General features: G+C 38.2%; 1 pseudogene; it reads right to left on the bottom strand.

Moving 5' to 3' along the window:
* Positions 1-4,185, bottom strand: part of LOC101090858 — a 31,740-nt pseudogene extending 27,555 nt beyond the window's left edge.
* Between the last annotated feature and the right edge of the window lie 23,240 nt (positions 4,186-27,425).

A 27,425-nucleotide genomic window follows, 5' to 3' on the forward strand; every position in this document is an offset into this window, starting at 1 on the left:
GAGCATTTACTTTGTGCCACACTCTATTAAGTTTTTTAAGTACAGTTTCTTGTTAAAGCCTCATACCCATCTCACGAGGTAAGTACTATGATTATTTCTGTATAATCCATGAGGGAACTGAGGCACAGAGAAGTTAACCTGGCTGGGTGCAAGGAGCACAGAGTTAATAATTAAGTTTTGGACGAGAATATCATCCAAGACAGTCTGGCTGTGGCATCTACACTTTGAAATATTATACTCTACTCACCTCCAGATAGATATATCCCTATCTCTGTCTATCTATCTATCTATACAAGGTATGGTAACACTGTGTATCATATAATAACCAGAGGAGAATGAGCCATCACCTTGTAATGCAACACATCATCATCTCTACTACAAAACACAAGTGACACAAATAAATATAAATCAAAAAAAATTCACAGTGTTTGTCTGGTAGAAAAGATACATTGATCTTTCTTTAAAAAAAATTTGTTTTAAATGTTTATTTATTTTTGAGAGAGAGAGAGCACAAGCAAGGGAGGCACGGGACCCAAAGCAGCCTCCAGGCTCTGAACTGTCAGCAAAGAGCCCAACGTGGGGCTCAAACTCACGAGCCATGAGATCATGACTTGAGCCAAAGTCGGACGCTCAACCAACTGAGCCTCCCAGGCACCTGATGCATTGATCTTTCAATCTTTCTCTCTCTCTCTCTCTTTAAAATTATCATTAGTTTTTAATGTTTGTTTATTTATGAGAGAGAGACAGAGCACGAGCAGGGGAGGGCAGAGAGGGGGGAGACACAGAATCCAAAGCAGGCTCCAGGCTCTAAGTTGTCAGCACAGCATCCAATGTGGGGCTTGAACCCATGAACTGTGAGATCATGACCTGAGCCGAAGTCGGACGCTCAGTGGACTGAGCCACCCAGGCACTCCACCTTTCTTTTTTCTTTTCTTTCTTTCTTTCTTTTAAGTAAATAGACAACAGATAATTAAGGGCACGGCATAGAATCGGCTTGGTGCTTTTTTGATTCACTAGCTATAAAGACTATGTCCTCTGAGACAAAGGCAGGACAGATGTAAGACTAACAAGTAGAATTTACCAAATAGGAATTAAAAAAAAAAAAAAACACCAAAATATGAAAACAGAAGTAATAAACAATTGCTAAGTGGGGAGATTTGGGTCATATAATATTAATAAGGAAAGACTTCTTGGTGAAAGGGAAGCGTTCAAGATTAAAGGAAGAAAATTACAATGTGTGGAATGGAACAAAAGAGGCTATTACATGTGTAAGTGGAAATCTAGGGAATGTTCAGAAAGAATTCTGCCAAGCCCTTAGAGACCAACAAATTGGGCCATGATTGGAGAAAAAGGAACACCCTAAATTGTTTCAGGGAACATAGAAGTGTGGTATTTGAAGAATAAACAGAATGGTTTATATAGCCCATTTTGAGAGCTATAATCCTGAGAACCACTGAAAGGTTTTTCAGGATGGCTGTGATGTGATCCGAATGACGAACACTGGGCAATTATGTTCGTGGAGTCGTGAGGAATCCCGCTAAGAGACGGAGCCATTGGGTTTCTAAGGGGGCAGGAAATGTGAGCAAAGTACCATTTTATTGGCAGAAATGGGTTACTTAAAAAAAAAAAAAAAAAACATATACACAAAAGGAGATGGTCCAAGACCCCAGGGCATTATCCCTGACATTGATGGAAAGTGAAGCAGTGTCAAATTAAGATACGGAAGCGGTTGTCAAATTGGCCTTCTGGACCTGAAATACATACAGATGGAAATTGAGATTTACAATAGCAGATCCTACAATCACCTAAGGGGCTAAGGCACAGGCTCAGGAAAAGCTGGCTACAACTTGCATGTAACCGGAAAAGGTCAGTTACAGTGATCCGGAAGGGAGCCGAGGAAGAAAAAATCTACTTAAGGGGTGTCCGCCAGACGATGCAGGGGAGAGAAAGAATTGCAGAAAGCTGGAGCAGGGTAATTCCTCCGAAAGTGCCCTTCTTTCCTTATTGAGTCATGTGTCAGATTTTTCATAGTCAAAAAAGTATGGATTGGATTAAAAGAAATATTTTAATTCTGACAGATCTCCACCAGAAACTGGGATAAAACATACACGATCTCCTGGTTGTCCACTACCGGCAAAAATTAACTTTAACTTCTCAGGGGAGCGCCTAAAGTAAAATAAGCAAATGAACACACTCGACAAAAGTTCAACTCTAATAGTGTTACTTTGATGCTCTTTTTCTTAAAGTATAATTGCGTTAGGTTTTAAATCGTCGCGTTAAAATGTGTTAAGACAATGGAATGATTTCACACAGACCGAATAAGAGGTAGTGCATTCATTACATCCAATACATCAATATATTACGGGAAATTGGGAAATTTATTTCTTTACAGTTCTTCCCTCTTCTCCTGCCCCCAGAAGTGTTTGTTTCTTAGGCAGAAGCATCATAGCTAGGGATAATTAGTTTGGTCTTTGGGAACATTTCCCAGATAATAACATCGTGCCCCAGAGACCTGAGAAAAGAACATTGCGCATATGAAACTCTGAGCTCTAATTGAAGCCTAATCACTGACTCACATTCAGATTCCTTGAGAAAATTGCTTAACTCATCTCTGGGTCTCTCCACAGCACAAGGAGAATAAAGCCTACTTTACAACAATGTGGGATGTATTAGCAATTAAATGGTGGTAAAAATCCCTTGAAAATACAAAGCTACACTATATAAATAAATGTTAAATGAGAATGGAGAAAACAAAAGAAGAAAGGAGTTTGGGAATATGTTAGGAATAATTCCTGGAAAAGCCCCTCAAGAGGCCAGGGCTCCCTGCATGGGCTTGTTGGGCACAGCAGCTAAGTCAATAGACCACCCTTCATAGGTAAGAAAGGCGGAGGGACCCTGTGAACTTCACACTGGAGAAGCACAAATTAATTTGGTACAGGTGTTTTTTATACGCTGAGGGAGAATGTTCACAGGGTCCTGTAGCCTTCCTACTCCCGAGGTGGTCTGAGCTGAGGAAATACTAGGCTGTCATCTAAAACCCGTCAGAACAGCAGCTGGACGTAAGCGGTTAGAGCCCTGCATGCTGCCTTATGTTTGGTATCTCAAACACATAGAAAAGGCGTGTAAGATATTCAAGAAACATTTTAGAGGACTTATGCAGGCCCATGTTTCCTTACCCCCAAATCTCCAGGCCTCATGTGTTTCAGAATTTTGATAATTTTTTTTGGGGGGGGGGTGGTTGGAGGGGATGTACCTACGTATCTATCTACCCACCTACCTACCTATCTATATCACCTATCTATCATCTATCAACACAACCAGGGAGGACTAAGGCATCATTGTATAATCCAACACATTATTATCTCTGCCATAGAGAGGACATACAAGTTGCACAAATAAAGACAAATCGAAAACAACCTCAGGTTGACTCAGGTCAAACTTTTCTGGCAACTGATTTATGAAATGATGGCTTTCAGCTTTTAGAATTTGGCTTTTGCATGTAAGAATTGCAGAAAGGAGACTGTGGATCTGTTAAAGAAATATATGTACTTCTGAGGCTGAAACTGGAAACTCAGCCTTGTGCAGTATAGTGTGACTTATATAGTCTGCACTGGATTATATAATTTGGGGAGGAAAACTCCTTAAGCGAGGATTGTACTTGTTACTTAGCGGCCACAATTCATTTAGCTCACCGTTACATAGGTTTTGTGATTTTTCTTAATCTGAAGTCCATGGGCCCATATATAAGCTCCTGGGTGAACATAAAGCTAGATACCTCCTGAAATAGTGTGCACGTTTCCGTGCACGTGCCTGTTTTTCCAGAGAGATAATCCATAGCTTTTTGGTCCCTAAAATCTCCAAGCATTCCGAGAGTGAGACAAGTTCACAAGCTCTGCTTTACCTCTATGAATGTTAATGACAAGAGTATAAAGGCAGGGTTTACATTAGTATTTTAGTAATGCTTTTCATGCTCCTTCTGATGGCCAGGAAGGGCCACATGTGGTCCAGTCCCTTCCAGTCTCACTCCTCTTCCCTCTCCTCCCCCTGCTGAGCGTGCTCCGGCCTCGTGGCTTTCTTTACGTTTCTTGTCCGCAGAAAACCTGTTCCTGCCTCAAAGTTTTTGCTCCTGTCGTTCTGCGTGGTGCCCCGCCCCAGATCTTCCCGAGGCTGGCTGCTTTTTGTCATTGGAATCTCAGCTCAAATGCTGCCTCCTCCGAGAAGCCTTCTCTGACTGCTTACTTTAAAATCCCTCCCAGTCATTCCCCATGCACCATTCTGCTGAATTTTCTTCACAATTCTTAGAGTCACAACTTGCGTGGCTAGACACAGTGGCCCTCGGCGCTTATTCCCTATCTGAAATAATCTTTATTTATATATTTACTTATTTACTTTCCGACCCCCCCCCCACCCTAAGATGTAAATTTACTGCTGTCCTATATGCCTAGAATAGTGGTTGTCGTTTAACAGGCCGCCGATGAGTATTTGTAGAATGAATGAATGATTACACTCCTTGCGGTAGTGATAATGTACTTATTAAGGTGCTTATTGTAGAAAATAAGAACAGGTAAGCAATAGTCAGTTAAAAGTTACTGTGCCAGGGGCGCCTGGGTGACTCAGTCATTTGGGCATCTGACTTAGGTTCAGGTCATGATCTCACGGTTTGTGAGTTTGAGCCCCTCGTCAGAGGAGCCCGCTTCGGATCCTCTCACTCTCTCTCTCTCTGTCCATCCTCCATTTGTTCTCTCTCAAAATAAATAAATAAACTTAAAAAAAAAAAAGTTATTGTGCTAACCGGGTCAAGTTACTCAACCTTTTTATTTTTTAATTTATTTAAAAAAATTATTTCAATGTTTTTTATTTATTTTTGAGAGACACAGAGAGGGAGAGAGGGTGTGAGTGAGGGAGGGGCAGAGAGAGGGCGGGGGAGACACAGAATCGGGAGCAGGCTCCAGGCTCTGAGCCGTCAGCACAGAGCCCGTCGCGGGGCTCGAACTCATGAACTGCAAGACCAGGACCTGAGCTGAAGTCCGGGGCTCAAGTGACTGAGCCACCCAGGCGCGCCATCAAGTTACTTAACCTTTTTAAAAATTGTTTTTTTTTTAATAAGTAAAATAGATATAATAGTATCCACCTTGCAAGTTTATTGTGAAGTTGAATGAGTCACTGCATTAAAAACACTTGACAGACTAGAATACATTTGTTAAATATTATTGTCCTTATTATTGCCATTTTACAAAAATTAGAAAATTACTTAAATGAGACCAAAGGCAAATTCAGCAGAATAAGATTAGGTGCCCTCTAAAATGTATTAGTTAAGATTCCAGATAAAACTGTCTAAAGGTATAGATAACACAATGTCATATTAATATACATTTTAATTACTTATGTATTAAAATGGAAATCCTTAAGAATTTTGGATTGGAATGTAGACTGCTTTGGATTCCAACTTCTGAGTCAATAACATTTGAAACTAAATATATGCTTTACTCTTTTATCGTATACTGAGAAAATGCATGAACAGAATACCAAGGAGTTGATTTTCATAATACCTAAAACTCTCCAGAATTCAACACTCTGCATTTAACAACTCTCTTGAGTATTTGTATACCTTGGGTGTTCATTTGTCTTTATAAAAGAAACACTCAGAATACACTGGCTAACGAGATAAATGAAGAATATGATTTGAGAGATGTGCTCTCAGGAACTAATTTTATTTTGGAAAATTTTGCTATTGCCCTGTGCAAGCAGAGTTAATGAGTGATTTTTCCATCTACTTAGTACTAGCTAAAAAATCATTTCCATTTCGAATAGCATTTCTCATTAAAGTTTTTGCCAATTAGTTCTCTATCTCATTATGCTGGAAAATGTGGTTACAAACCACATTTCTGAAACCTCTGCGTGTGTCCTAATCCAGTTCACTAAATATCACAGCCTAAATGTTTCTTTCTAATGTTTTCATTCAAGCAGTGCAGGCACCAAGTTTGTTTATATCAGCTTTGAAGGAACTGTTTTACAGCTTTATAATATCTTATTTTGCAAGAAAATTATCTTTTTAAATGTTTATTTATTTTTGACAGAGAGAGAGAGAGAGAGAGAGAGAGACAGAGAGAGAGAGAGACAGAGCATGAGCGAGGGAGGGGCAGAGAGAGAGGGAGACACAGAACCCGAAGCAGGCTCTAGGCTCCGAGCTGTCAGCACAGAGCCTGACGCGGGGCTCGAACTCACAGACCTTGAGATCACATCTGAGCCGAAGTCGGAGGCTCAACCGACTGAGCCACCCAGGCGCCCTGCTTTATAATATTTTAGAACTGAAATAGTCCTTAGAACATCATCTATTTCAATTCTCATCATTTAAAAATGAGTGAGCGGAAGTCCAGAAAGGAAGATATGTCAAAGCTCACTAAGTGAATGAATGGAAGAGGAGACGATAGGACTCCTGACTTTCTTTCTTCAGGTCTCTAACCATGAATTCCCAAGGGGCAGTCCCCTCCTAATGAGCTCAGCACAGACTGTAGGCTGGGAGTAGCGTCTTAGTGAAAAAAAAATCATCACCACAGTTGCTCTTAGGTTGTCAGTTTTTTGAACAACCAGAGAGATATTGGCCTAAAAAAGGGAGAGCCCAAGACTGAAAAATGCTTTCAGTTGCAGAGAAGTTCTCCAGGCTCACTCTCTGCCCTCCTTGTTCTCCGGAAAATTCTTTGCTGCATGAGTTCCGGGTTAGGCCCACGCTGGTGAGTCCATTTCCTTTCCTTAATTTTTTTTCTTCTCCCTCCTCCTTCTACGAAATATTTTGTTATCTTTGGGTAGAGTCTAGCAAGGAAGTGAAAAGACTTAACAAATACATCCAGTTAAGCAGAGCTTTTACGTAAAGTTTAATGTTAAAAGTTGAGTCAATTATTTGGCTAATACATGTAAAGAGAATGCCAAAAGTTTTTCTCCTAAAATAGCCAGGAAGTTAAAATAAGAATCCATTCTTACATGGATTATGTAATCGGTCCATTCTTTAATTCATTTTCCCCTGACATGCACCCTATTGTTTATCTCTTTTTCTTTTCTTTTTTTTTTTTAAACAGAGCCTTTTGATACATATCCGTAGGATTTGTAATAAAATGTTTCAAGAGAAGAGTACTGAAATACACCATTGCCATTGTGTAAATCTTCCGTGTTTGTTCTCAGAATTTATGCCATCTTTTTCATCCAGGGATTGTAATCTTAGTTTGTTCACTCTGAAGGCAAGATAAGATTCCAAGCATTTCTAAAATAGTTGGTATAATTTATTGTCACTGCAATGCAGCCAGATTTAAACCCTTTTGGACCCCGATGCCACAAAACAGCTATTCAGAGTTCAAAGGGGTAGGTCTACACATGCGATTAAGTTATCACTAATGGAACTACTCTAACCCTTGCTGTGCCCTGGCTGCTCCTGGTGTTCCAAAGATTAGGTGAGACCCCAAAGCCTTCAGATATTATGCATATTTTATTGCATAAATCACAGGTGTCAAAGTAAAACACATTCAATGAATTGCTTCCTGCCACTAACACAAAAATTATTTTCAAAATAAAAAATCATGTTTCCTCATGAATACGAACTTCTCCTGACAAACCTCCAGTGCCAAATGTGGTTTCCATTTGCTGTTTTTGGATTTATTTGACTGTGCCAAAGTTCAGGTGTGCCAGCTCTTTGTAATAAGCCATTTGGATGAAAGCTTGGCTAGCTCAAAGGATCCTGATGTATTTTATTGCTGCCTTTTAAGATTATTGTTCAGAAATACCAAGTCTAATTTTGAAATCAATTAGCCATTCGGTCTGATGAGGTGTTGGCCCAGCTCAGGTTCACACCCGCTGTCCACAGATTATTGTTCACTTGAGTCAGATCCTTAGGACTGCACTGTTCCCCAGCATCTGGTAGACACATGTTTGATGTTCTTGCAGAATGAGCTGATGGTTTAAATAGCAAACCCTAACGAAGAAAGCTTTGTACATTTGCTGCTGTTAGCCAGGAAAACAAACTTTTTATAATACTCTGTAAAAAAAAAAAAAAGAAAAAAAAAGGAAAAAAAGAGAGAAAGAAAAGGAGAAACCTTATTTCTTTCATATTTTATTATTTTGCTCTATGATCTGCGTCTAGGGAACTTAAGTTTTCAAAATATGCATGGTAGAATGAACACACGTAATGAGAAAAGAATCAAATTATCTGCCGCCTACCAGTACCAGACAAATATTCCTCTTTCCTTGGGTCCTCCCTGGACTGAAAGTATAATATCTTTCCCAGAAAGCTGCTTCCCAAAGAGGACCATACCTTTCTATCACAGTCAATCAGCACTTGTGAAGGTGCAAATTCTGCTTGGCAGGGACAGTGCTTCTGGGAACACCGCCAGAGGCCCCAGCGCCACCCATGTTGTTCAAAAGAAGTGGCAGATAGTAAAATATAAAGCTAAACTACCCCTGCCCCGGTTTCCCATTCACCGGCCCCCTCACATTTCGATAGAGCAGGGAGATCTGACCTGCACATTCACGAGACGTCGCGGATACTGTGAGTGGGCTCATTATAGAGGTCTCCTGTGCAGCCGGACAATAATGGGGTAGATACTGGGCATGTCCCATGACTTCCATAGGCAAGAACATTTTCTTATTCATTTCCCAGCTCTGCAATAAAGTACAAGGTCACTATGAATGCAAAATAAAATTCATTTGATATATTATTCGGTATCAGTGGTAATAACGATGTAGTAGACTAAGCAGAGATCAAATGGTATGGAGGACTGTCTTCTATCTGCAGCTCCGTTGCCTTCCACTGAGCTCTTAGTGACTCAGGAAGACCCGTGAGGCTGGCTGTATGTTTGTCACGTTCAACCCTCACTCTCTTAAGGAGGTTCATTAGTTTTCATTCATTCAATCAACACACACTTGTTGAATTGTTACTGTGTGTTGGGCAAAGGGAAAGCAATGAAGAAAAAAACAGACCTGGTCCCTAGCCTCCTAAAACCTACGGTCTAGAGGCAAAGAGACGTGTTCAAGGAATAAAAACCAACTAGTTGAACGTCAGCCTGCAAATAAGAATAGTGAGGAAAAGAGGTAGCAGTTATATATCTTATTATATTACTTAAAATTTGAACATTTGAACAACTTTTCTTAAAAACCACTGCACACTCTGAGTGTTTTGGATAAGAAAGGTACAGATTTTCAATGAATAGGAGGAATAGCCAGTTATCTATTTTCTGGTGTATTTTAACCAAGTATTTAAAACCCCACTCCCACTTATTAAGTGTGTATTATGTATGTATCACTCTGTCATACTTTATCACATTTAATCCCTGCCCCCAAACTGTAGCTATTTACCGACGAAGACACCTGAGGATCAGAATGGTTAAGTAACCTGTACCCTGTCCTAGAGCCTATAAATTACAGCTGAGATTAAATTAAGGTACTACTTGGCTCTAAGGTCTATGCTCTTTCTAACATAACTGATTATTTCTCAACAAACTCAATAATGGCCAATGGCAAAAAATCTTTTTACTATTAATTGAATGTACTGATTGAATTGCTTAGCAAATGAGCTCTGAACTTGCCTCTACATGATACCAAGACTCTTCAGGTGTGTCCAAATACAAATGGTGGGCACTCATACAAGCCTCTGCCGCCTTTACCTACATGTGAGAAAAGGCACCGATGTCTGCAAAATAAATACGATTACCGCCGAGTACATAGTAACATAAAATTTTATACATATTGTGTGTAATTCTGTGCAAATAGCTACCGTTCTTAAGTCTTCAAGCTGGGGATGTGAGAAGGCAGGCTTTGAGTAACCCCCAGAGGAGAATTTGTATTTCTTCACTAAAATGGAGGAAGCAGGCTATGGAGAGAACTTCTGAAAAGGAGTTCAAGAACTTTCTGTTGCTTTTATTGAATATATTGGTACTCATCACCCTGGTTGTTCCCTAGGGAAGATTTGCCTCATCTTCCAGAAGAAACATGACAAAATATGGTGATTTAAGGGAGAGAAGGGTATTATATGGAACCATAGAATGTGACACTTCTTTTTGCTATCTCCAATTTCTCCATTAAAGAATATGTCTGGAGGTTGACGTCATAATAATAAAGCACGGCTTGCTTAATCTTTCTAAAAACAAAGATGAACAACTTGGACCAGAGCACCAAAGTAGGATTAAGGTTGTAACTACTACCATAAGTTACTACTATTAGAAATTCCTGCCGTTGTTAGTTAGGGACTGAATAACAGGCTATGGCAAAGGTTAATGAAGAAATAAATGCTTGTTCTTCCCTCTACCGTGCAAAACATCTCACCGATTTTTATTAAAGATAGAATATGCCTAGATATTCAACAAAAGTGAACGTGTAACATTTCTAAAGCCCCTGTGAAATCTAAGCTTGGTGACTCTTCAAAACCTCAAAAACTTAATTTCTATAATTCAATACTGAAAAAAAATGTAAATATCAGATATTGCTATGCCTTTGATTTTTTTTTCTACCCAATAGTAGACCCTCTGATCTCAAATAGGAGAGGATTGCCGGTCGATTAAGAACATGACCACTGAGATTAATATTTTTTCAACGTTAAGAAAGAAACCACACTGGAACAGCATAATGAAGGGGTACATTTATAATTTTCAGCGTATGACTCCTTGTCAAGGTGACTGAAATTCAGCAGTGTAAAATAAAGTTGCACGCTGTTATTGCTGGCGATGTTATTATTTTTCCAGTTAAATGCAAGTGTGGATCTTCTGAAGTACAGAAGTCCTACCTGCTCTATTTCCATATACTTCATATATTTCATGCATCCCCTCCATTACCCTTTCCTTAGCGTTAACATGATAATTTTACCCTTCATGTTGGCTAGAAATTGGCAAAGAGAAATGAGGGACTACCCTATATCAAAACCCACCTCAACGTCTTCTGCTAGACATTAATATACCCCGATTTCTGACTGAAAAACACAACCAATCGTGGTCCAACATTTCAGAAACAACGTATCAATGTAAGTAATGTAAAAATGGATTGGAACTTCTCCTTACTAAAGTTCTCAGATGTCACATTAACAAAAATATCTAGAACACCGTAGAAAGGTTTCTTTTTCATGTCAACACTGTGATAGTCTTTCAGCTTGGTTTTCGTTTATTCAAACTAAATGGACGATGTAAGCATTTTGCCATCAGCAACCAGAGCGTGCAACTACAATTAGATACACCTTCCAGAATAACTCTATTGACTATAAAATGCAAACCATTTTGTGAGCCTGTGTTCCTAATTTTCAGGAAGGTGTCAGAGATGAGTCATAAATGTCTTTTGATTTTATAAAACAACAAACTACGTGAAATATGCGTAATCCTTTTATTATTTTTTAAAAACTGTTTTTAAACTGTTAAACACCTATCTACCTCTGAGAAGTATTGCTGGGATGGTGGGCACTTGCAAATGAAGACCAAACAAGAAGGTAGAGAGACCTGGCTGAGTCCACATAGCAGATGAAGCTGTGGTTGAACCTGTTTTTGTCTGTCAATTAGAAAGCCAGTCAGATGGGGCGCCTGGGTGGCTCAGTTGGTTAAACGTCCAACATCAGCTCAGGTCGTGATCTCACGGTTCATGAGTTCGAGCCCCATGTTGGACTCTGTGCTGACAGCTCAGAGCCTGGAGCCTGCTTCTGATTCTGTGTCTCCCCCTCTCTCTCCCCCTCGCGTGCTTGCACTCTGTCTCTATCTCTCAAGAATAAATAAACTTAAAAAAATTTTTTTAAAAAGGCAATACGCATTTATTTGCAGGTATTTGGAAAATGCAGAAATGTGTGGAGAAGAAAATTTAAATCAACCAAAATCCAAAGTTGATACTCCACTCATGTTAACGTGTTCTTAGAGTGCAGTGTAGTATTTTTCTGTGTTTGTTGCTGCTTGAGTCTGGGTACAACATGATGCAAATCAAAGTGTATATAACATTTTGTATCCTGATTTTCTTGTGAGAATTTTGCATGTCACAAAATATTCTGTGAAGAGATATGATTTACAATGGTTGTAGACTATTGCATTTAATGCATGTATTGTAATTTATTCAGCTCATCTTTTTTATTGAGTTTTAAAGTTATCTTTCCTACTATAAATAAAGCAGTTATGACTATCCTTATACATAAATCTTAGTGTGCATCTCTAAATTAATTCCATACGATTAATCCCCAGATACGGAATTGCTGAACCAAGATGCATTGACATTTTTCAGGGCCTGGAATCATATTGGCAACTTATTTTTTTCCAAATGCCTTAATTTAATTCATACTCCCGCCTGCAGTATATGAGAGTGTCTGATTTACCCAAACCACACTAGGCATTATCATTTACTTTTTGATTTTTCCAAAGAGAAAACGAGAAATTGATATTTCAGTTACAGGCAGAATTGAACTTTGTTTTGTATGTCAAATGACGGTTCACGTTTCTTTTTTTGAAGTTGTCCGTTCCTGACTTTTGTGTATAATATCATTAGGGTGTGTGTCTTTGTGTTTATTTGTAGTTCTTTATTAGGACTGTGTCCACTAATCTAGCGTGTGTGTTGTAATGCTTTGCCGATTTGTCATTTTCTTTTAATAGTCGTTTTGTTTGTGTTTTTCTGATTCAGATGTTTCAACTTTTAATGTTGTTAGAACCTTCTGCTTTTGCCTTTATGATATTTTTCTTAGCTTCAGTGCTTAAACTCCTCTACACGTCAAGATCAGAGAAATACTCATCTATTTTCTTCTTGATCTTTTACATGGTTTTCTTTTCCCCCATCTTAGATATTAAGATCGCTAAACTGCTGACATGGTTTAGGCGGTTAAACCATATTGATGATTGGTGGGAGTAATGGTATCACTTCATTTCCGCCCCCCCCACCCCGAAAACCTACATTCATTACTTTAATGGCTAAATCATTCTTTTCCAATTGTTTTTAAGTGCCGTCTTCATTATGCGCAACATTTTATTTTCCGCAGTGTTTTCTGTTTCTTAGGACTCTCATCTGGTCTTATGTTTGTGCCCACATCACCACACTTGATTAAGCATGGTAGCTTTATAACACATTTTTGTACCTTACTGCAAGTCTGTCTCTCATTAGTCTTGTTTTCTATGTAGCTCGAATTTTCATGCCTCCACTTAGGGAAAATTTATGTTGTTCAAAAAAAAATACTTTGGGGATGTTGATTAAAATCCTGGACTTGACTTCTTTAACCAGTGTTCTTCTATCTTAGATTGTTGTTGCAAGAGGGTTTATTTTTGTCTTTACATGGTATTTACAAAAATTTGGTCACACTTCCCCTACTCTATCAGTTCCGTAAATCAGAATAAAAGGAAAACTTAAATCACAGAATCAGTGTGAGATACAGATCTGAGAGAGTATGTGTAATCCTTGGCTCCCCGCCCCTCCCAGAGCGTTTATGTCATTCAGCCCAGAGTCCCCCAGATTTTTCTTTCCCCTGAATTAGGGCAAAATTCACTTGGTCCAAATTAAGATGCATGTAAATGGATAAAGAAGAACTTCAAAGATGCGTGTAAACGGATAAAGAAGAACTTCAAGTGGACAAGGGGATTTGTTTTCAGTTTATTTAGATCTGTAGATCTCTGTGCAGGTTTCAGAGGCTGAATAAAGCTATAATACAGCCACCTCTCTGACCAAACTTGTGTGTAAATACAGTTTATTTCACTTGAAGCCTTCCCCCATGACTGATGGAAATTGTAGTAAAACTTCCACCTGGGTTGTCAACTACGGGAAACTTTCTTATTTATTTTTATTTGTCACAGCAGGTTAAGCTCACAAAGTCCAGGTGTTACATGGCTTTAAATCTGGACACAGGCGCAGGAATAGTCTGTTGAAGGTAGTTTATTTAGGATCCCTAAACATGAAGGGACTTAACCAAATGGATTTTATCCAGCTCTGTGGGTCAGGGTGTAAATTCAACATACAATGACCAGAAACAGAAGAACACAAAAGTTGTACCAATAGAACAAAGTCCTGGCGCACATGCTGTGACAGTGGTACTTTTTTTTTTTTCCCCCTGAAGATAGCGGGAGGCAAGGGAGCAAGGAGGCAAAGAAGCAGTAGATTTTTCTGCTAATGTACCTGATTGTTTACAATTTAGTTCAAGGGGGCCACCCCCTTCAGCAATCTTTCTGGTTTTATGTGAATTAACATGACTGCTGCTAACCAGCAGATAGAAGGGTCCCCCCCACCCCCATTTAAACATAAAATTTTATAGACCCGAATCCTCCATTATTTTATATTTGTCCCACTGTATGTTTTTTTTTTAATTTTAATTTCCAAAGCTGTGATTTGTATACTTATTTAGAAAATACATCGTCTTCATACTTATTTAAATTTTTGTTTTGTTTTCTAATGACTTTGCCCAAAATGACACGGTATTTCTTTGTACAGTAATTGCCACTATCTAATTTATTTAACTAGCCGATCATATTTGCCGTAGTTTCTCTGTTTCCTTCCTAAAGCAGCTGAAAATAAAATTATCTTTCTGCCTTTGCCCACACTCGAGCAGATGTCTGCATCCTCCATCCAAATGCTTCCACTTGTGAGTATACAACTAATTTGGATCCCATTAATGCACAACTAATTAAAGTTGATTTTTGTATGTTATTCTAATTTTCATCACACTGTGCTTGTATTTCAATACTTTGGTATTTCATAAGCTGTCAGCTTGTGAGACATTCCAGTTATAAGAGACTTTAGTTGACTCTTGTAGGATGTATATACGTGCATGTATCAAATTGACCCATCTGGATAGCACAAAATTCCCAGACAAGCCCGTTTGAACCGAGCCACTTTCGTGATCTGCTGTAATAGTTTATTCTGTCCTGTTTTACATTTATATTTGACATTTGCTTTCTACTTCCTGTACATCATACAAGAATTTAGGAATCTTTTTTTCCAAGTTACCTCTTAGGCTAAGTCTACATTTGCCAATCTATACGCTTTCTATCCACCCAAAATTTCATAGGTAAAAAAGAAAACAAGAGTTAAAATTTCAACTTGATTCCACTATTATCAATTCACCTAATGCACTTAATTTTTTAAAAAGGAATTTGGCCCAAGAATGCATTAGCATATTTCTAATAAACCAGTTGAGTTGAGGTAAGAATTGCTAGAAAATTCCCTCAAGATGAAGCTCTGAACTTCAAGATGGAATTTTGCTTTGGAGTTCTCATTCCAGATATCTTCAGAAACACTTTTAAAAGGTGATAAGCAAGGAAGAACTCAGCAACTCTATAAAGGACATAGAGGCAGTCATGGGAAAATGTCACTTTCATCTAACTAGTGGCCACTCTAAAAATTTTACATTTCACCACCTGATTCTTTCAAAACTGTATTTTATTTTTTATCTTATTCACTAGTTCATAAGAAAGTGTAGGGCAGATTAATATATAAAATTATTTTAAAATGAGTAAATGAATGAATATTATCTTGAAATCTATGTTGTATTTTGTATGTATACTTTTCCTCATTTCCATTTTAATGATTAGTGTATTATAGTGGAAAGTTGGATTAATTACAGGTATCTGTTTTCTTCTATTTACCAGCTGTGTGGTCTTGAATAGATCATGACATCTTTCCACTCTTCAATTTTCCTTTAGTGATAAATGGAATAATATCTACCTCTCATATCTCACATGACTAGATCATAATGCAGATATGATGAATGTAACTTATACCTGGAAACCGCAATATGCCTATAAGATAATGTCACTTACATCTTGAATTCATTTTTTGTTATCTTGTGGATAACCGATGGGTTTTGTTTCCAGTAATGCAACAAACTATAAGGGAGTATTTTCTGATTGGCACATATCTAATTTTATATTTCATAGCCCTTGGGGATTTGCAACTTCCTTAAAGTGCTTTGTAGTATGTATAATTAAAAGAGAATTGAATTGAAAGCTTTTAACTTTGCAAATGTTGGGGTTGTTTTATGATACTTCCTTAGGGGGTGAAATGTAACTAACCTGAGTGTTTCATAAAAACCATGATTTAGAATTAATGCTCCAGACTTTTTCTATCCTCCCCTGACCCCCACCTCGTTCCCACCCCCAACACGTCGGTGGATGGAACAGAATGTCACATTGGCCACTCACTTTGTTAAATCATCTATCATTTCCTTGGCAAGTTAAATTGGCCAATGTATACGATGAATTGGAGCTGAGGCAGTTACCTCTCTTTGAAGCCCCAGGGCATTTGTTTTCAAATAAACTGACTGAATTAGTGAGTCCCCGTGTAATTTATGATTTTTCATTTACTTGACTTATTTCCATGATGATTGGAGATTAGTCCATTTTAAAGAAGACAAGAGAAATTGGGTTGGAGAAACATTAAAACGAGACCAAAAAAGCATACCAAGATCAAGTAGTTCAAAGTTATGGTGACAGATTGTCCTTAACTCATGACCTACTCAAGAAAGAGAAAAATACTTAAAAATTTTTCATTTTTGCTAAAATAGGCTTGAAGAATCTTTATTTTATTTTGTAGGGATGAAAATCTGAGTTTTATATACACTTGAGTCCCAACAAACTCCTGGGTATGCGGGGTTTACGGTTTGAAATGTGAAAAACTCCCAGTGTTTATAGTTGGAGTAGCGCCTGCTTAGAGATTAAGGTTTGAAGGCCATAGTGATGTCACTGGATCAGAGTTAGGAAGATACATTTTGGCAAGACTGAAACCAATGCCAAATCCATGACTCCCAAATTTATGCTTGAACTCTTAGACTGCCTGCAAATTCATGACTCCCAAATTTATGTAACTTTCCAGCTTACAGACTTAAGTGCATGCACTAATAAATAAAGATTCTTGAACCTCAAAGGAAGTTCAGTGGACATCAACGTGCAGTTACCACTTAAAATCCTGACTTAGGAACAGCCACTGCAATGGCAATGCATTGTCATTGGGTGTGGGTGAGGGTACTATAGCACTTTATAGGCCATTAAAATATTAATGTTCATAAAATTATACAAATCAGAATTGGAGTGGACTCCTTTTATATTAAAAGCCATCTGATTTTGTGATGTTGTTTAATAATTTATTTTCTTAACTGTGGCCCTTTTTTAAGCCTCAAGGAATAGTGGTAAGACTTCTCCCCTTGGGAAAAAAAAATTCCAACGTCAAATTCAGATATTCCTTGACCTTTGCCCAAGGGTTATGTTTCTTATTTTTTTTCCTTAAAATTCCAGCCAAATGCTGGGATAATGCCAAGTATCTGGATAGAAAGATCAGTCAAACAGATGTTGTATCTAAGGTAATAACAAATAGCTCTGGACTGGCCTTCAAGGCCCTTCATCACCTTGATCCAGCTTACATTTTTCTTTTTGCTTCCATTTTCTCCAAATAATAATCTGTAGTTCAGTAAAACTGGAAAATTTACTCTTCTGCCTCATCCATTCCTTAGTTTTATTTCATTTGCCTCAGATTGTCTTCATTTATTTTTGTCTACCAGCCCAAATGACTTTCTCCCTTGTTCTTCTCTCACTTGATTTATAGCATTTCTTCAGTAGTTGCCATATACCTCCTCCTATGATGACTGTGTGCTTATTGTGGACCTTTCCTGGGGAGCATGGGTCACCATGCCTTCTATAATCTTGTATTCCACGCTATATCTAGCCTATACAAGACGTTTGATCACAATTTATTAAATTGTCCATTTAGCCAACGGTCAACAAAATATGGGTTGATCAATCTGGTGTTTTCCCTATTTATTTTCTTCTGGTGGTGAACAATTATGGGTTTTATAATTTCTCCTTATACATATCTCCTCTTTATTTAAAATATTTCATCTTATTCAAAATATTTCATCTTTAAAATATTAATAGGCGGGACGCCTGGGTGGCTCAGTCGGTTAAGCGTCTGAGTTCGGCTCAGGTCATGATCTCGCAGTTCTCGTGGGTTCGAACCCTGTATCGGGCTCTGTGCTGATAGCTCAGAGCCTGGAGCCTGCTTCTGATTCTGTGTCTCCCTCTCTGTCTCTTGTGCTCTGTCTCTCTCTGTCTCTCAAAAATAAATAAATGTAAAAATTTAAAAAAAAATTAAAAATGTTAATAGGAAAACCAATATCCATATGTAAGGCATATTATATGAACAAATGCTACATTTTTGGTAACTTTGAAAACCGAGGAGTCAACAGGAAAATAATTCAAAGGTTGTAATTTAGTAAAGTTGCAGATGGAATCGGTTTTGTTTTAGATCAATGCTATTTCAAAAGATGAATTTAGGGGCGCCTGGGTGGCGCAGTCGGTTAAGCGTCCGACCTTAGCCAGGTCACGATCTCGCCGTCCTGGAGTTCGAGCCGCGCGTCAGGCTCTGGGCTGATGGCTTGGAGCCTGGAGCCTGTTTCCGATTCCGTGTCTCCCTCTCTCTCTGCCCCTCCCCCGTTCAAGCTCTGTCTCTCTCTGTCCCAAAAATAAATAAACGTTAAAAAAAAATTAAAAAAAATAAAGATGAATTAAGGAACAATTTACAGAATTGTAAAATGAAAAAGAAATGATTGCTACACTCCTTAGTAACTTCCAAAGTTGTCAGAAATTAAAAAAAAGAAACTTGAAGGCCATCAAAGGGCTTGCATGTGCCACAACTGTATAAAAGCATAGCACAGAGGTGTTGTTTTAGGATGGGCTTCTTCTCAAAAATTTTATTTCAAATACATGTTAGGATATTTTGTAACTTTTACTTTTTTTTAGCAGACCTAGATCTATTTGTCTTAATGAATCTATATAATATTGTGCCCCCAAATAGCCATCTTCTATCTTCCCAAAATGTACTTGCCATTTTCAATGTTATTTCTCTCTCCGTTGTACCTCCTGGCCAGAAGCAAGGGAGTGTCAGACCTGAAATATGGGACGAAGAGTGACGTTACCACAACCTCCCACACAACGTGGGGCCTTCCGTGAATTCTTTACATTGCATCTTCTTCACCAAGCCAATGCTCTTCATCTCTGAGGGTTTTCATTCCCTAATGATTTTCCCAAGACAGTCCTGTAAGCTCATTCTTATTTATTAAAGAGACATTTATTAACCGTATGTCCATTTGACTAGTCACACAAGCACATCACCAGTTAGTTGTTTTCCTTGGGAATCAAGAGTCTCATGGGCTTAAAAGTTGGCTCTCCCTCCTACCTCTAGTTGCATATCGTTGGACAAATTATTTTCATCTCTTGGTAGCTCAGTTTTCTCCAGTTTCATATGTCAAATATGGCTAATAATAGTATCAGTCTCATAAGAGTCATTGGGGAGTTAAATACATTAATACATGTGGGGTGCTTAGAATTCTGCTGAATGTGTGTAAATGTTTATTTTTCATTAGCAGTTCTTTTTTCTCCCACTGTTAACATTTAAAAACAAGAAACTTTTCTATTGACGTAGTATGTAGGTTGCTTAAAACATTAAAAATAGAATTGCCATATGATCCAGTAATTTCACTGCTCAGTATTTACTCAAAGAAAATGAAAATACCAATTCGAAGAGATATATGCACCCTTATGTTTATTGCAACCTTATTTATAATCACCAAGCATTATCTATAGTAGTGAAAATACGGTAGGTAGCATTAACGATTCTTAAGAATGATTAACCTTGGGGCATCCCAAGGAAATTGATCAGGTTCAGTGGATTAACCTGTTCAAAGATATCTCAGTGAGATCTAGCACTGTTGTAATCATCCTCCTGGGCCAAACAAGAAGAATCCAGGGGACACACATAAGAAGTCAACAGGGAACAAGCAAAAAACAACAACTTATATTTATACCCCTTTATTTTCTGGTTCATCTAGTTTGCTAAGTCTTACACTCTCACTTTTGGAATGGAAGTGAAGGCCCATTTCATTATTTAAGTTTTTAATTTAAAATCATACTTTCATACTTATTTTTCCAGAGTTGTTTTTTGTTTTTTGTTTTTTTTTTGGAATGAGACAAGAGTAAGCTAAGGATAGTGAAGGCTGTTTCTTTATGCTCTTCTACTGAGTAATAAACCATGGGAATTTTTAAAGGCATATTTTATTAAGATTTACGTATTTCTATATTATTCGTGTCATAGCTGTTTAAACGTTGCATTCGGGGTAATTAATTCACCTTTCTACTTGATAAAATGAGTCTCTCTACCTTCAACCACAGTGCGTTTTTACAAAGTTCCAATGTATAGGGCTACTCCCCTTGGACCATTTGTTTTACAGTCCCTGTTGTATGTATGTATTTACTCTAGGAACCATCATAATCCTGCTATTTTGAGGGAATGTTGGAGGATAATGTGTACTTTGCAATGTCTGCTTTTGAAGACTGTTTACCTTTGAGTGATTCGGCCCAAGAACTCTTTGCGGGGAATACGTGTGTCTGTGGTTTTACTCCCTTCAGGCGGTCTCCATTTTGATTTTTGATATAGCCGATGCTCATCTTCCTCTTCATTTTCAGATCCTCACTGCTTGATAACTGATGGCAGGTCAACTCTCAAGTCCTTGGGACACAGGTAACTAATTCTTTGATGTATAGCTACTGGTTCCACCTCCCCCTCCTCCCTTCTTGGGATCTAATTCCCTCCTTCTCAACCTTTTTCTCTTTCTTTTCCTTCTCCTTCATCCATTTTCCCACCTCTATGGCCTCCTTCTTTAGTTGCGTGTGTGTGTTGGCTTGTTGAAACATCTACATTCTTTTTTTTCCTTCAATTTTTATTCATTTACTTTTGAGACACAGAAAGACAGAGCATAAGCAGGGGAGGGGCAGAGAGAGGAGGAGACAGAATCTGAAGCAGGTTCCAGGTTCTGAGCTGTCAGCACAGAGGCCGACGCGGGGCTTGAACTCACAGAGCGTGAGATCATGACCTCAGCTGAAGTAGGACGCTCAACCGACTGAGCCACCCAGGCACCCCCAAACATCTACATTCTTGACACGGTGGGAGGAGGGGTAATTTATTTTTATTTTCTTCTTTAATTATTATCTTTTAATCCCATTTTTGGCCATGCTATCTTTGTAGGTCCCCCTTGCCAGAAATCTCATCATATTCTTAATGTCATACAGAACTGTATTTTAGACACTATCTCCTATGTATAGGTTCAAGTTCTTTTTTTTTTTTTAATGTTCACTTATTTATTTTGAGAGAGAGAGACTGAGGGGAAGAGCAGAGAGAGAGGGAGAGAAAGAATCCCAAGTAGGCTCCACCCTGCCAGCACAGAGCCTGATGAATGGCTCAATCCCACAAACCATGTGATCATGACCTGAGCCAAAATCAAGGGTTGGTCTCTTAACCAACTGAGCCACCCAGGCAACCCTATTGGTTCAGAATTCTTTGGTAATCCTTGCAGCAAATATGATCTTTCATAAAGTAGTACCTGCTAGAGTATACAGTTTTTTTTTTTTTTTTAACTATCTTGGATTTCATTCTCAACATATTATTGCAGATAACATTTTGGGATCATAAACTTTTGTAACATATTACATTTGGATAGGACTTGAGGAAGAGCCATAAAGTTTCCCACATGAAATTTATTCTAGATTCTACTGCATAAATTTGCTAACATGGAATTTTTTCTAGATTTGCAATTGGATTGTAGGTTCTGTTTCAAGGGCTGAGAGGCATACCAAGGAAATCGATCAGGTTCAATGGATTCTTCTTTTTTGTTACTGAAATATAGATTATTAAATGTTTAAGATCTTAACTGGAAAGAGAATCTAGAGTTTTCCATGCAAGGTTCACCTTTGGCTACGTGTTACTGGAGATTTATCATGTCTTTTAAAGATACTCAAGTTGTCAACATTAGCTTATTTACCCTGTGTAAGAATCTCTCAATTTGTGGAGGTACCACTCTTAGGAAACTTTTGTCAAAATTTCTGTGAGCTTGATTGATATTTAATGGGAAAGTATGTAGAATGCTTAATGTTCTGTAAAACATGAGCCAATCCTGTAAATGGGTTATTCTGAACAAAATACCAATAGGGTTTCATTAAACACTGAGGAGTCATTCCAGTTTTGCTAAAATGTAGATATAGAAAAGAACTGAAAGAAGGATATTCGTTACTGGTTTATTGAACAAATTGGATTTTAGAAAAATAACCATAACCCACTTTATTTTCTCCCACTGTTCTTTCAAATCGGTGTCATGACTTATTTTTCCCTATCCTGGGATGACTCTCAGACTTGATTTCTTAACTTCTGGACACTCTGAAAATAAAAAGACTTGCCCAGTACAAGGTAATATCAAAACTCTAAACTGTTAACCAAATTAAATGTCTCTTTTCCAGCAGCTCAGGTCTGACTGAAATGGGAAATATTTTAGCAGGGGAAAGAGGACATGGTTGTCCTCTTCCTCACCCATTTCCATCACCACCCCCTAATTGCTCTTTACACAGATGTGATCAGGCATAGGTGTCCCCTGCCACTAGGGAATATCTAGAAATGACTCTCTTAGGGTGTGCCCACTGGAGACCTCTTACTGAAGCTCTCCTTATGCCTGATGTCTCCTCTCTGGCTAGCCATTTAGGAGACTCCATTCTGCCACTTGGTTTCCTGTGGCCCATTCATTTATTAGATCAAATAAGTGATCTTGAGTGGAATGATTGTTAAACATGTACCCAAGCTAATTTATTGTTTCAGAATCTACATATAGTCCATAAATGTCTCTGTCCCACTGCTGTTGGAAGGCAGTTATTTCCCAATGTAATCCTTTATCTGAAGCATTGCCTCAGCCAGACTCTCATTTTCACATTCCTCCTGGTGAGAGTCCTACACCAATCAAGGCCCATCAAGACCCTCTCCATCCCTTGAATTCCCTCTTTGGAAGATCAGAATACTGACATATTTCTCCAAGACACTTCACAATATCAGAATTTTCAGCCTCAAAATTCTATACTCTGAAGTTGAATAAGGGGCAAAGGCTGGAAGAACTGGCATAATTCTTCTAAGTGTTGATTATATGGCCTAGACTTTGCTTTATAAATTTTTTTTAAAGTTTATTTATTTTTGAGACAGAGAGAGACAAAGCGTGAACGGGGGAGGGGCAGAGAGAGAGTGAGACACAGAATCGGAAGCAGGCTCCAGGCTCTGAGCCATCAGCCCACAGCCCGACGCGGGGCTCGAACTCACGGACCGCGAGATCGTGACCTGAGCCGAAGTCGGATGCTCAACCGACTGAGCCACCCAGGCGCCCCTAGACTTTGCTTTAGAATGTGGGCCCCATTATTCTCAGATTTGGGAGGTTTAAAAAACTGAGAGAGAAAGAATCCCATTTGAGAGTCAGTCATGTTAGATAGGCAAAACTTACTCATTGAACCACCAAGGTTATGCAAGGAAGTTTGTGATCAATACCTACATGAGGAATAGCATGTTGGTAATAGGTAGTAGTATTTACTCCTTATGTGTGTGTGATCTGGCTTCAGGGATGCTAGTCAGAATAAAGGGCAAGAGATATACAAAACAGAAACAAATGCTTCCTTTCATAAATTCTTCTTTGTAAAGATCAGACAGACTGGTAAGTGTTGGAGGCTCTGGGTATGAGTCAATAGAGCTCCTTCTCAAGGTCTATGCTAGTTTTTGTCATGTTAGGCCGACAGAACTGGACTCACGACCCCCAACTGAGTTAAACCCTAAGACCTAGTTTCAAACACCAGATGCACATGCCACCACATGCTATATATAATATGCAAGATAACCTCCTTCAATAATGGAAATGAAGAAGCTCCGTTGAACAGAGAAGAACACCAGGAACATGGACAAAAACTCAGGTAAATAGGCAATAGGTAATATGGGCATCCAATATTCATAAAGTGATGGCTGCTGTTTTAGTTCAGTTTCCCTAGAAAATAGAGCTTGGTTTAAGCATTATGTTAGTTAGCCCAGACTTCCTTAATAAAATACCATATATTGGGTGGTTGGAACAAGAGAAATTTATTTTCTCATAGTTTTGGGGTCTGGAAGCCCAAGATTAGGGTGCCAGGTTCTGGTGAGGAATCTCCTCCAATCTTGTTGATGGCAGCCTCCTCACTGTGTCCCCCCTGGTGTCTCTTCCTATAAGGACACTAATCCTTTCACAAGGGCCCCATCCTCATGACCTGATCTAACTTTGAGTAGTGCCCAAAGGCTGCATCTCCAAATACCATCACACTGGGGGTTAGGGTTTCATTATATGAAAAAACATTCAGTCCATAGCAAGAATCAAGTGCTAATGCTTTCATCAGAAGGCAAAAAACCCAGGGAAGTGACAGGAATAAGGGAGGTGAAGCAGATGCATGGGAATAATGGAAAGAGGTGTATTAGTGCTCTGGCCACGCTTTCTCGTGACCTGCAAAGATACCCAGCAAGTATCTCAGCAGGAATTTCCTTGCGGGACTTCTCCAAATACAGGCTATAGGGAAATCTGTGCTCTGGAGCAGTCCTTTGGAGAGAAGAGAAAATTTATCTTCTAAGATTCCAAGGAAGGTAACTGGACTGGGGATCAAATGAGGGATCCAGACAAAGAAAACAGTAAAGGCAAGTTGCAACAACCCCATTGTAAACTCAGAGCAGAATAAGAAACAACAAGTCTGACCAAGGAGCAACCATCCCATCTTCTGGGATTCTTAAATTCCCCAAACTAGGAATGAAATAAACTCTGAGCCTGAAATTTATTCATTTTTTAATGTCTTCTTTTACTTAAGAGTACTGATTAATACCATGTTTAGACATCAAAGATTCAGTGGGGATAGATCAAAATAACATGGAATTTAAAAAGAAGGAACTGTATACTGAAGCTTTGTGATTCAATAGAGAATTATCTACAGTAAAGTCTAACAAGTCCTCTATTTCTAACTATCTTTTGCCTTGTCTTGTTTATCATTCTCAGTTGACACTGTATCTTGCAACTTATGCCAACCTTTGTCTTGTTTATCATTCTCAGTTGACACTGTATCTTGCAACTTATGCCAACCTTTCTTTAAATATATCAACAAGTTAGTTTTTTAAATTAATAGATTACTTTTTTTTACAGAAGTTTTAGGTGTATACAAAATCAAGCAGATAGTCACAAAAGGCCCATATAGCCTCTGGTTCAATATTATCAAACTATTCATATAGGTTATATGATCACCTACCTGAGTTCAGAGAAAGTATTTGACAAAAATCAACATTCACTTTTGTTAAAAACACTCAACAATACAGTAATCATTTTGTACTTGTTTTCTTAATTTGATTATATGGAGATATATGGATATATATTTAAAAACCAGAGTCACACTGAATGATGAGATACTATAAGCATTCTCGCCAAAGTAAGGACAAAATTGGAAAGGAGGAGGTTGAGCTCTTACTATTTGCAGTTGCTATAATGTTATTCGTGAAAAACCCAAGACACTAAGAAAATAAGACACTACGAGTATAAGATGATGCAGTTCTACACTAGAATATAAAATACATATACATTAAATGAATAGAATTTACCTAAACATAAAGAAACCAGTTCAAAGATACAATAGAAGACCCTTTTTTTAAAGTTTTTTTTTTAAAGTTTATTTATTTTTAGAGAGAGAGAGAGCCAGGGAGGGGCTGAGAAAGGGAGAGAGAATCCCAAGGACAGTGCAGAGCCTGATGAGGGACTCAAACCCACAAACCGTGAGATCATTACCTTAAGTCAAATCAAAGGTTGGTTGCTTAACTGACTGAGCCACCCAGATGCCCTGGAAGACTGATTTTTAATAGCAACATAAAAACATAAAACCATAGGCCCAAAACTAGCAAGAAATGTACAAACCCTGTATAGAAAAAATAAAAAAAAATAAAACAGTAAACCATTCCTGAAGTACATAAAGTTACACTTAAATTAATAGTAAAGGCATACCATAATCTCAGATAGGAAGATTCAGTGTCAATGTGTGTATTTTCCTTAAGTTCTTTGTTTGTTTGTTTTAATTGAATGTGATCTTAAATTTGATATGAATTGGGATTAGATAAAATTATTCTATTCTAAAGTTCAAGTAAAAAAAGATAAGCAAATATAGCCACATGAACTCTGAAAAAGAACAATGAGGGAAAACTAGCCCAGTAGATATGAAGTATACTATAAGCCTCAAAAGGTAAATAACTCTCCTACTTTCACACGAGGTGACACATGAAACAGAAGAGTAAGATCGTAAATAAACAAAATACACACAGGGATTTAACATATGATAAAGATGTCATCAGAAAACAACGAAAAAAGATAAAGCTTTCTACTTTGATGTGTTCTAAAGTATCAGTCTCAACTTTTCATAGCTACTGGATTTTGTAGTATGGTTAGAAAAGTCTTCCCCAATCTGCAGTTACAAGCAAAAATTAACCCACGGTTTGTGTTCATTAAAAAATAAGAACTTTTGTTCAGTGGTGCTGGAACAATTTAGCGAAGCCATCTGGAGTAAGTTAATGTTGCTCATCCTACACCAAGATAAATTCCAAATGGATCAAAGTTTGCAATTTTGAAAATGAAACCATGCAAATGCTCCAAAAAAAGCACTGAATTTTATGATAGCCTTGCAATGTGGAAGGCCTTGCTTAATATAATGCAAAATCCAAAAGTCATTAAAATAATGATGATTTTGGCTAGATGGAAATCAAGAACTTCTGCATGAAATGAAAACTATACTATATGCAAATGCAAAAGATAAATGAAAAATTGGTGATGGCGGTGGAGGGGGGATTGTAACTCATATCATCAGCAAACGCTAATTCCCTGATATATAAATAGCTCTTAGAAATTGAGGTGAAACAAACTAACAACCCCAAGAAAAGTGGTTAAGATTGTGCACAGATAGGGGTGCCTGAGTGGCTCAGTCGGTAGAGCGTCTGACTTCGGCTCAGGTCATGATCTCATGGTCCATGTGTTTGAGCCCCGCATCGGGCTGTGGTGACAGCTCAGAGCCTGGAGCCTGCTTCGGATTCTTTGTCTCCCTCTCTCTCTCTGCCCCTCCCCTGCGCACACACTCTCTCTCTCTCTCTCTCTCTCTCTCTCTCTCTCAAAAATCAATAAACATTACATTTAAAAAAAAACGGATTGTTCACAAATAAATATATAAATGCCCCCTCAAACATAGACAGGGAAACAACACCTCAATGGTAGTATGAGATGTACAAGTTTAATTTACGTTGAGATATCATTTTTTTATATTTTATATTGGCAAAAACCCCAAAGGTTGACATATTCTTCTAGCAAAACTGTGGGAAAACCAGTAGTCTCGTACATTGGTTTTAGGATTCCAAAATGAAAACCCTATAGGAAGGAAATTGGATCTCATGTACCCAAATACATTTAAACTTTCCTAGTAATCCAACTACTGGGAGGTAATCCTACAGATACATATGAACATGCAAAGAAATAACATATAGACAATAGCAGTAATTGTAGGATTGCTTAAAATGCTACAAGATTGGAAACTGATCAACCAGCCAACATGAGGGGCTGGTCATATGAACTC

This window comes from Felis catus, chromosome B1 (genome assembly GCF_018350175.1).
Source record: "Felis catus isolate Fca126 chromosome B1, F.catus_Fca126_mat1.0, whole genome shotgun sequence".
In the NCBI taxonomy this organism is placed as follows: Eukaryota; Metazoa; Chordata; class Mammalia; order Carnivora; family Felidae; genus Felis; species Felis catus.